The sequence below is a fragment of the Meleagris gallopavo genome, chromosome 1 (genome assembly GCF_905368555.1).
Source record: "Meleagris gallopavo chromosome 1, MGAL_WU_HG_1.1, whole genome shotgun sequence".
Classification (NCBI taxonomy): domain Eukaryota; kingdom Metazoa; phylum Chordata; class Aves; order Galliformes; family Phasianidae; genus Meleagris; species Meleagris gallopavo.
In genome coordinates, this window is record NC_139404.1 from 153,714,274 (window position 1) to 153,726,265 (window position 11,992).

An 11,992-nucleotide genomic window follows, 5' to 3' on the forward strand; every position below is an offset into this window, starting at 1 on the left:
CAAAAAATCTGGTCTCAATGCATACGTAAAACACAGAATGGCCAGGGTTGGAAGGGACCTCAAGGATCATGAATCTCCAATGCCCCTGCCACAGGGGCACCAACCTCCCCATTTAATACTTGATCAGGCTGCCCAGGGCCCCATCCAATCTGGCCTTGAACACCTCCAGGGATGGAGCATCCACAACCTCTCTGGGCAGCCTGTTCCACCACCTCACCATTCTCATAGTAAAGAATTTCCCCCTGACATCCAACCTAAATCTTCCCTCCCTCAACTTAAAACCATTTCCCCTTGTACTGCAGTTATCTACCCTTTCAAAGAGGTGATTCCCCTCCTGTTTGTAGGCTCCCTTTAGGTACAGAAAGGCTGCAATGAGGTCATCCCACAGCCTTCTTTTCTCCAGGCTGAACAAGCCCAGCTCCCTCAGCCTGTCTTTGTAGGGGAGGTGCTCCAGTCCCCTGATCATCTTTGTGGCTCTCCTCTGGCCCTCTCCAACAGCTCCCTGTCTTTCTTGTACTGGGGGCTCCAGATCTGGACACAGTACTTCAGATGGGGCCTCACAAGAGCAGAGTAGAGGGGGACAATCACCTCCCTGTCCCTGCTGGCCACCTCTCTTCTGATGGAGTCCAGGATACCATTTGTTTTCTGAACTGCAAGAGCACACTGCTGGCTCATGTTAGCCCTTCTCTGCAGGGCTGCTCTCAAGGATTCTCCTTCCAGACTTTATAGATGCCTGGGATTCCTCCGGCCCAAGTGCAAAACCTTGCACTTTGTTGTGTTGAACTCACTAGGTTCACCCGGGCTGATCTTTCAAGCCTGTTGAGGTACCTCTGAATGGCATTCCTTCCTTCTACCGTGTCAACCGCACCACTCAGCTTGGTGTCGTCAGCAAACTTGCTGAAGGTGCACTCAATTCCATCATCGATGTCATTGATAAAGATGTTAAAGAGCACCGGTCCCAAAACAGACCCCTGAGGGACGCCGCTCATTACCGGCCTCCAGCTGAGCATAGAGCCATTGATGACCACCCTCGTCTGCGGCCTTTCAACCAATTTCTTATCCATCGAGTGGTCCACCCATCAAATCCACATCCCTCCAATTTGCAGATAAGGATGTGGTGGGGGACCATGTCAAAGGCCTTGCTCAAGTCTAGGTAAATTACATTGGTCGTCTTTCCCTTGTCCACCAATGCTGTCACTCCATCATAGAAGGCCATGAGATTGGTTAAGCATGACCTTTCCCTGGTGAAGCTGTGCTGGCTATCTCAGATCACACGCTCATTCCTCATGTGATCAAGCATGTCATCCAGGAGGATCTGTTCCATGATCTTCCCACGTACAGAGGTGAGACTCACTGGCCTGTCGTTTCTCGGGTCCTCCTTGCTCCGTTTCTTGTAAATGGGAGTGATATGACCCTTCCTCTAGTCATCCAGGATGTCACTTGACAGCCACGACTTTTCAAATATGATGGGAGCAGCTCAGCAACCACCTCAGCCAGCTCCTTCAGAACCCTGGAATGCATCAGACATTTTATGACCATGTTATAGGATTCTCTTTGGTCTAGAAGTGAAACTCTGGTGCCTATGTACCCAAATATTGACTGCTCTCACTGAACAACTGAGGTAAAGGAAAGCAGATTTTCTTCATGACTTAGTAGCTGGTAGCAGTGGTCAGAAGTGGAAAAGGGTCACATGCTAGGCTCAAAAGCAAGAAATGCAGAGTGGAGCTGTGTGACCAGACTGGGACATAGCAAGTCCTGGGAGAGGGTTGGGACTCTGTCTCCTGCATACTCCAGGATTGCTGCTGGAACCAAGGCAGTGGGAATCACAGAATCATAGAATGGTCTGTGGTTGAAAAGGACCACAATGATCATCTAGTTTCAACCCCTCTGCTACGTGCAGGGTTACCAACCACTAGACCAGGCTGCCAACTGCCACATCCAGCCTGGCCTTGAATGCCTCCAGGGATGGGGCATCCACAACCTCCTTGGGCAACCTGTTCCAGTGTGTCACCACCCTCTGAGTGGAAAACCTCCTCCAAATATCTAGCCTAAACCTCCTCTATCTTAGTTAAGAAGATTCCAAGCTGTGAGCTGAAAACTGAGTCAGATCAGGAAGTCAGAATGGGATCTGCTGGAAAGAGATGTTTTGTGAGATGGATCTGAAGCAGAGAACAGAAACCTAGACAGGCTGGGTGTGGAGATGGGGAGCAATGACTGTGTACGGAAAGTTGGACTTGAAACTGGGACTAGACAGCCAGCTAGCTGAGTACAGCTGCCGCATCTGTACTTACTTGCTCTGCAGCATATCTCAGGTCCTCATTTCCTGGTCATCTGAATTGTTGGGCCTGTTGGGGCATGCTGTGGCTCCCATACAGCGTACGCATCCAGGTTTCTATCCTAGCATGGAGCTGGGGCATGACTAAGTGTACATCCAGACATGGGAACTAGGAAGAACTCTGAGGTCTAATGATGTAAACACAGACAGTATGTCTAGATAAGAAGCTTGAGAAAGCAAGACAATGACTACGTGACCACAGCTTGCTAATGTAGACAAGCAGTTTGGGCATGAGGGAGAGCTGGATGGGTTAAGAAGAGACAACAGGATGAAGTGTCAGAGCTGGGGGACTCTTGTGGCAAAACTGTGGAAGAGAGAAGCAAGCTGAGGAGTGACACAGAGCTGAGTGGACTAGGGCGCAGAGCAGACATGGTGTAGCTGCACAGAAGGACTGTGGGCTGGGCACTGCAGCAAATACTGCCTGACAAGGTCCAGAGTGGAGCTGTGTGACCAGACTGGGACATAGCAAGTCCTGGGAGAGGGTTGGGACTGGTTACAGAGGGAGCTGGGCATCAAGGTGAGAGACTGGATGCAACTGATGTTTCTGATGTCCACTGCTCATTTATTTCCACCATTTAAGCCTGATCTGACTTGTGAAAAACAACCAGACACTGTAATGCAACCTGTCCAGTAAAAAGATACTTGATGGTTGTGATTATCTGTTTGGTTGTGGTACTGTAAGTAGAACTTTCTTGCTAAATTAATGTACATTTTTACAAACAGCTTAATTATGATTACTTGGATCGAGGAGTCTGTTTTATTTCTAGACCTAACCTGAAATACCAAATATATATCCTCTCACTTCTTTGTTATATTTGAAACATGGGTCAAGCTTTTAGAGATTTTTCTGTTTGTCTGGACCCAACTTCTTACAGCTTTCTTAGAGAGAGAGAGAGATATATATATGTAGTGCGGCTTGCGTTATTCTTTAAAACACTTATCTTTATTGTGACGCTTTAAGATTCAATTCTTCCGACTACTTAAAACAAAATCCCGCTAGTCTTAGGAGCTTCTTTTAACACTGGCAATAGTAACTGGAAATAGACTTCCCCAGAAGCATTATGCTGAAAGCTTCAACTCCTTTTTGTGGCATCACACCCTTATACATATCAGTTACAGTCTCTATTTTGTCTCAGACAGGATTTTCAATAAAACTGAAATGTAAATACCCTACCTCTGGACTTTATTCGATTGCATTTTTTCCTAGGTACTCTAGAGAATCTATCTGCTTCCACAAGTCCTGCTCAGGCTAGTATTCCAGTTTGCAATTCTTGTACTTGTAATTGAAAAAAATGAATTGTTTCCCAGCAATGTGCTTGCCAGGCCTCTTTTAGCAGTAGAAATAAGTAGCTTATGATCAGTTTCAACTAGCAAAAATTCCAATAAAGCTTTTTTACACCTCATGGCCTGAGATCAAGTCTTCCTTCTCTATTTGAGTGCAGTGACATTTCATTTCTATAAGTGCCCATGACACATGATCCACTGTATTGCTATTTGGCTGGTCTCCAACCAGCCAAGCCAGTTTTGCTGTGGCTTGTTAGCTGCTGGTGGAACAATTTAATCCTAAGTTTTCCTTATGTTGAGAGGATTGGGGTACCAATGAGGTGGGAGAGAACAGAGGGAATGCAGTGGGCCTGATGTAGCTAGGAAGGAGAGGATAAGTCTCCCTCTTGCTGTCTTGGGAGAGTGAAGGGTCTTTCTGGTAACAAGGTGGTGAGATGGCTTTGTTTAGGGTGAGCATCCACTACACTGTCAATCACTCTATGGTGAAGGTTGCTGTGACAAGAGCACTGACTAGAAGGAGAAAGGAATGAGGCAACAGGATAAACTGAGACTACAGCTGGGAAATATGGGGGAAGGATTAGGGAAGGAGAGTGAGTTTGAACAAAGTGATGAGTTTTTAGATTGCTGCAGAGATGAGAAGAGATCCATCAGGACTGTACAAACATGCCCAAGAGACCTGCAGCTCTCAGTCACTTCAGTGCTGATGGGTGGACAGCTTTTGTCTAGGGAAGCTATGGAAGTGAGGGAAGCAGACTTGCACCTCTAGACTGCTAGTTTGTTGGGTTGTTTGTCTTTTTTGTTTGTTTGTTGTTGTTTTAATTTCAAAGATTGTAATCCTATCTCCAAGTCCAATCACAGTATTGGAAGAGGTCTGAACCAATCCCTTCACACAGATGTCTATAGATAGCTTCCTTTTGCACTTAAAATTGTAATGGCTAGATTTTGCACGTCTATATACCATAGCAGCCACTGTCTTCTGGAGGCATCAGGTGATACAAATCCAGTGTTCCCTTCATAAATTTTTCCTTTCCCAGGAATCTTTGTACCCTGACATGTCTGCCTGGGCAAGACTACTGGGTGGTATCATAGTTGGTTAAACCAATATCAGGCTAGCATAAAATGTCTTGTGGGCTTTGCAGTTCCAGGAAAAGTAGTCCTCCCCCAGGCCTAGTATGCAAAAGCTGGCTACCACTGTTATTCCTAATGAGTAAAAGTACTACTGTTTTTAGGCTGATCATAGAGGTTTCAATAGAAGCAGGACAGTAGTAGCCAGTTGGCTGTCTACACTATTGTGTGGGATTAGGTACCTAAGATCTACTGAAATCTGTGCTTCAAAATCCATAGTAATCTTAATTTAGATATAGGAAATTATATACAGGATGTATGATGGCTAGTATTTGCCTCAGAACCCAGACCCATATTTTATGCTTTCAATTGGGCTGTAGCCATACTGTGTCTCTGAATCAAGTTATCTCTTTGAAATGTACAGATGAACAGTATTATAGAGGATTCCACTTGAGTACTGCTAAAATAATATTGTCATATTCTCTTAGAACAATAAGCATCTCACACTCATGCAAATATTAGTAAAATGATTCCAATTATTTACAAATACAGCTGCAGGCAAACTTGTTCACTCAGATGCAGCTATTATTTCCCTGCTAAGATGCAATGCGAACAGTCTACAAAGCCAAAGATCTGGCAATTGATTCTTTAAGCTGGCCATTACAAGCACTTCTTGGGGGCAGGCAGATAGACAGAAAAATAGCAGAAAACACTGAAAGGAGAGACAGGGAGCCATAGGGAGGCCTACACTTTGGGGAAGAGTGTCGAATATGTGAAAGGAGGAGGCTGAAATGAGTGTACTGAGGCAGTAGAAAAAAGGGACCGAATGATGGTGCAGCCAATTTGGCAGCCCCAGCAAGAAGGAGGGGAAGGGGCTACCTCTATGCCCATGAGAACGAGATGCTAAACCACAGTTTTTGCACAACCAACCAGCAGATTTAGGAGGCAGGACAAAGGTTATAGAAATATATCGATGTTCCTGGGAAAATATGGGTTTATCACAGTGCCTTTCCTTAGCAATATTTTGAATATTGAATTTGCAGCTCCTCTGAGGTATTCTGATTTCAAAGCTTGCAGTAAATGGGCAGTGGTATTGCTTGACCAGAGCTCCTAAAGGATTACAATCCCCAGCATCCTTTGAGGATGTCAAAGTCAGCCCTGGTTACATGCTAATCAATGTAAACATACTACTGTGGTCACACTCAGGAATTAGAAATATGCTCTCACTCCAAAGGGAGCCATGGCATTTTTTCAGGTCTTACCTTTCCAGTGGTTTATGAATTCCCAAGGTCAGAAGCAATAAAATATTAACATCTAATCTGTCATACCACCAATGAAAACTATAATCTGGCCCCTGACCTCACATGAGTACCAGGTTGTTAACTAAAGAAAGGAATAAAATCTTCCTATAATAAATACTCCAGACTGTGACAGGTAAAATTCAGGTCATACGTCTCCTTTGAAGTTTTAATGGCCACTCCAATTTTATGATAAAACCACTCACCTTATGTTTGTACTAATTTTGCAAAGCTCGAAGCGGCTCTACTCATCTCTGGTGAACAGTTCCCAGGGACAGAGCTCTCATAAAACTGCAAGCTTCAAAGGGATTAGACCTCTTCTTTGCTCTCTCTGGCACACGTATTATTTTTTTAAAAGCAGCATTTCCTCACATTTCCTCTACATAGCTCGATGACAAGCCTCCCAGTTGAGCCCCTCATCTAGACTTCTTCCTCAAGCTCTGTCACTCGCTAAAGTAAAATAATTATAATTAAAATCTTTTTTTTCTTTTTCTTAATAGTAAGGCAATTTTCTGGGTCATTTCTGCTTTTTGTCTTTATTCTATCATCAGTTTGAAGTAATTTGAAGCAAATCAGTAGGGTCTGTGAATTTACATATTTCTCAGGCTCCAAGAAGGACCACATGCAGCAGAATTCCTCCCCTGAATATCAGTTTTTGTTTGCTTGTTTCTTTTCTTTTAAAGACAGGGGGAAGCCGGGCTGGATCTGGCAATGTTTGAACTCCAAAGCTAACGTCCGTACTGGTAAATTAAAGAATGCCAGGAACATTCCCGGCACTGGAAGACAATTAATTGTCTATGTTGTTTAATTGTTAGCACAGTGCCTGGCACAGCAGGACTGGGGCCAACTTTCCCAAACAATTCCCAAATACAGGCCAAGAGCTGGCATGGGCCAGAATTGCTCTCAGTAGATGATTTGTTTGCAGGGCACAGAGGGGAAGAGAGATCAATACCACAGATGCACCCATTTCCATTTCCACTGGCCTCAGTACCTAGAAGCAGTCCCAGCTATGCTTAGCTTACTAGTGCAGAATCAGGCATGGTTGCCCAGTAACACTTTTACAACTGTGTCCCTGTGAGGAGAAGACTGACAATCTAACTTCTCAGGGTAAATAAACATATGTATTTCCTTGCAGACTGATTTTGTGCTTTGTCTTGGTGGCAAGATTAATTTGTTCCCTTTAATTGCTAATGGTGTTTTTTCAGATGCTTGTGCTTAAATGCTAAAGATGAGGCAGTTGGGGAAGAATAAACAACATTTGTCCATCTTGCTAATGCCTCAATGGCACTAAGAAGTAAAAAATCAGAGGGAGCAGATGGGAATTTTCTGCAGTTACACTGACCTCAGGAAAACAATTCAAATCAGATTCCTGGTGAGACATTGGCAAAACCACCCCAAACCACAGCTATTTAAATGGCATAAAGTTTGATTTTATTCAGTTTTATCAGCAAATCCTCCAGTCCCAGGTATTTCACCAGATGCATTAAAAGGCACCAACCCATGCACACTATGGCAGTGGTGGCAGGGAGTATTTTCGTGAAAACAATATTTGCTTGGAAACAAGTAGAAGACTGGTCAGATTGCCATCCTCCCTTCAGCTCATCAACTTCAGCTAACACCCTGTTCCCCACTGCAGCAACAAACTGAGTAACACTGAGAGGCACGAGGTGCCTCTAAGGGACTATCACAAAACAGCAGTATCGGTCACAGGCAAACTGAAGAGCATCTACCAGCTACAATATGCAAGCTGAATAGCATAAATACACAGAATAAATTTACTAAGAAGATAAAAGTGGAATGTGTGGATCCCCCAAGCCTAATTTTTCTGCATATTGTACATGTCAGAAATAGCTGATATTCAGAACTGCCTTTTTAGAGTATGCTTCTTTAAGGTTACTGAAAAGTTCCTTTATTTGAGAAATTAGCTTAAATGTCCTAAGGCATAGTATGTACTCTGAAAATACTCACATTTCATTTGATTGCTGTTGTTAATGTTTCAGAAATGAAGTAAGTTTTCCCCTGGGGACATTTTGCCTGGCTTACCCATTTGTCTGAGCTTCTTCAAAGGAGGAATGATTTTTAGTTCTAGTCTGATAACAGCACCAAATACAGTGCTTGGAAAACAACAATTTATTAATTTTTGGGGTGGAGGGAGTGGGGCACAGGTAAATTCAGTATTAAAATATAAATATTTGTATAAGAAAGCTACTATTTCATTATTTGGCTGGGAACAGTGAGAACAAAAATAACAAATCAAGCTGACTTCAAGATTATCTGAACACATTACTCATGTTTTTTCTTACCAGCAGTTTGTGAACGTAAGTGTTCATTTAAGGGATTCATCAGAGCTGGGCTGAGGGGAATGTTTTGGACCACGTAAGGTTTTTAATTGATAGTTGGCTGTAGAGCAAATGCTGTTAATCTTGCAAGAATTCTGCCATCTTCCACCATCAAAATCTGTAAAATGTTGCTCTTGGGAGACTGCTATTTGAACAAAACTGGAAAATAAACCTCTTCATAAGTACAAAATCCAGACTCAGCCTCAGGAGATACTGTGGATTAAAAGACCGAAATTCAGAAATTTGTTGTGAAAGCTCCCTGAGAGCAATCCTCTCAGACTTTAGGTCTTCTGTGTCAAACTGTAATGCAGCAGTTTTTTAAATTAAATCTTATTTCATTATGTCATTTCAATCAGCCATGGAACTTCCTGGTCCAGCCATAAGTGTACATGGTGCCCAGGTGCCTGCAAAATGCTGGTGTTGCTTACCTGGTTCCAGCTCTGCACCACTGATACTGAGACAGACTCAAACTTCAGGTCCAGCTCTGGTGCCAACACAATCCGCAGAAACAGATTTCTCAAGCCTTCCCCAGTCACGTGTGTTACTTAAACCGCACATTGCTTCTTCTCATTTAAGCAAAAAATCCACCCCCTCTCCTCCCAGAAGGATTTAGCACCTAAAGTGGGGTGTAATGTATGCATAAAATCCAGAAAACATTCATACTTCCCATGTTTAACCCTACAGGTTAAGCTCTATATGCCCATGAATTTATGAGTTTAAAGTTCCTCATGGTCCTTGAGCTGTGCTTATGTAAATATGCAGCAGAGCCTCAGGCTTCATGCTGTTAAGGATTCAGGTCACTCTTATTCCTTATCAGGATCCAGAAGCTAGGTATTGTCCTGCCTAAATCCTCCTGAGATCTTAATGTCAAAGACACTTTTCTGACTCACTTTCTGCATGTGTGCAAGATGAAGCTTCTCACAGGTTGCTGCAGCTTTCCTTTGCAATGCCCCTACCTCGAAGGAGTTTAGAGATGGTGCTCTTTTTTCACAAAGTAACGATAAATGAATGAGGCCAATCCTCCGGTGGCCAGGAACATGGTGCCCACTCCTAGTCGTCCCGAAAAAGCTGGAAGCACATGTCCCTGACTTCACAGGAGATTCAGCAGTCCATGAGCTATATGTAGTCAGAGAGGATACAATAGAGCTTGTTTTCATCCTCTTTGAGGCCAGACCAGTGAGCAGCAGAGAACACAAGGTTTGTGGGACTGGAAAAAGAGAGCAGCAGAGAGTGTGAGTCCTCAACCTTGCAGCTCGGGTATTGACCTAATAGAGCAGACACTAGGTTTTGGTCCCTTTGAGGGTGCCTTTGTCCTTTTTTTTGGTCTAGTGATCCACCCCAGTGGGATGGAAATAATGACAAACCACAATAACAATAGCCAACTAAACAAAACAAGTATAAACAGAAACAACAACTGAGGCTGGGAAGAAAAATGACCTTTGGGGATATTATTTAGAAGAGACTTCAGACTTTGATTTCCCAGGCAGAAAAGATGGCAAATCAGCCAATATGATTCCTCAGTTCTTGAGAAAGAGGCAAACCATATTTTTCTAAAGCTTCCTGTAGTTGAAGCCATTGAGCTTACTGTACTACAGTAAAAAGAGTAAGGAAGAAAAACAGGGTCAGTCCAAAAAGCAAGGCTGAAAACCTCATGACTCCGCACTGAACAGTTGAATATTTTTGAGCTGCTGCCTCACTGTGAGAATCCCCCTTGGCATCACATGCCTTTGCCCTGTGCCATGGGAAGGAGAATGCTCTCACAAGTTTCCTGAGCCCCATGAAGAAAAAAAATATCACTCTAGGTGCAAAAGTCGTTGTGCACATAATTATGCCATGTCCTGTGTATTGACAGAAGCACTGTACATAGAGAAAAAAGGAAGTTTGCCCCAGTTATACAATACAGCGTAGGGAGACTGGCAGAAAATAAACAATTCGTGCTGTTATTCTTCGTGCCAAGAAGCAAACAGCAAGGAAGATATTTCTGTCCAGGTTCATGGCTTCTTCGTTCAACACTATTGCTTCTCTGTCATCAATTTATAGCCTGAGTCAAAAAATGAAAAGTCACACAAATGACAATAGAAAGAGACAGAAAATTGTGGAAAAGAGACAAAAGCTGTCACACTTCCATGTTTTACTTCCCAAGTTCTTGGTTTGTGCTCCTCTGCACACAGCTTCTTCCTCCATATTCCCTGCAGTTTACCCTGTCTTCAAATGGGGTGAGCAATTGCTTCTGAACCTGAGCTAAGTGAAGTGCATGTTCTGGCTGGGAGCAGGAGCACAAGCAGGAACAGTCAGGGCCGGTGCTCAGCTGGTGGCTGGGTTGGACCAACTTGGGCAGCCAGAGCTTTGGGAGCAGTGAGAAATATGAATTAAGCATGAGACAGATGGGCAACAGAAATGGGGATATGCTGAGACCTGGAAAGAAAAGTAAAGCTGAGAGAGAAGAAATTCTGCTCTGACAAGCTACACCTAAAATTACATTCCAGGATGCTGTCTGCTACCACGTGTGGAGGTTCTCCTGCAGAAATAAATCACTATTTTAGCTTGATCAATTGAAAAGTTTCTTTTCCTAATTAGCTTTTTTGCTGTAATGTAAATGCTCTTCCTTCTCTGCACAACTCTCACTCTCTCCAAAATGTTTTTGAAGATGTAAAGATAAAACCTACTCTTTGGAAACTGGATTTAACTGTGGCATTTTCCCTCAGTATGTATCAATATGTAGCAAGAAGAACAGACATTTACATTTCCCTGTTTGTTTAGAAATTTTGTGAAGAAATGTAGAAATACGCATTTTCTCCTCCCCCTTCTGCTCCTCAGTTAACCCTGTGGAACTCACTGCCATGAATCAAAAGCGTTTGCCAGGAGTCAGAATTATATTGAATATTCAAGTGAGCAAGCACACATACACACATGCCAATATATATTTGCATATATATTTATATATAAACAGTAACTATTTTTAAAAAGCACAATACCAACATCAAATAAATCTTCGGAACCACTATAGATGGGACTTTGTAGACCTCTCTGCCTGGTCTGCCATGAGTTTCTACAATGGCCTATATCAGCTCTAAGCCTAAGCATTTGTGGAGGTGCTAGAAACACAGCAGATGACAACATAACAGTTAGTGGTAAAGGAGAAGAGGAATAAGTAAATACAAGCAAAGTATGCAAGTCACTCTATTAAAAGCATACCCATTGGACTGCTTCTCCTGCTTACAGCAGCCAAAAAATTCCCCCTGCCTTCATACACTTAAAGTGCCAGGATACATTATTCAGCACATGAGTAATTCACCACATTCTTCTAGATACTAGTCATCTTTGAGCTGGACTCTCTTTCATGAAGTTCAATGGCAAAACCATTATTGTGGTTATACAGCATGGCAGAGCCTTGTGCCACCTTACAGACTTGAGTACAACAAGGATCCTTGAGAAGTTCCCATTTGGTGAAGGCCACAGGACTGCCACATGGGTGGCACCTTACAGAGCCGATTACAAGGATCCTTGAGAAGATCCCATATAATGAAGGCCACAGGATCCCCATGTGGGCACAGAGGCACCTTGTTCACATCAGTTGTGCCTCAATTAATATAAAAACCACAGGAAGGAACTCAGCACCCAGTGAAGAGACAGCGTGGCTTTCACATGATCACTGGAAAATCCAGTTTGCC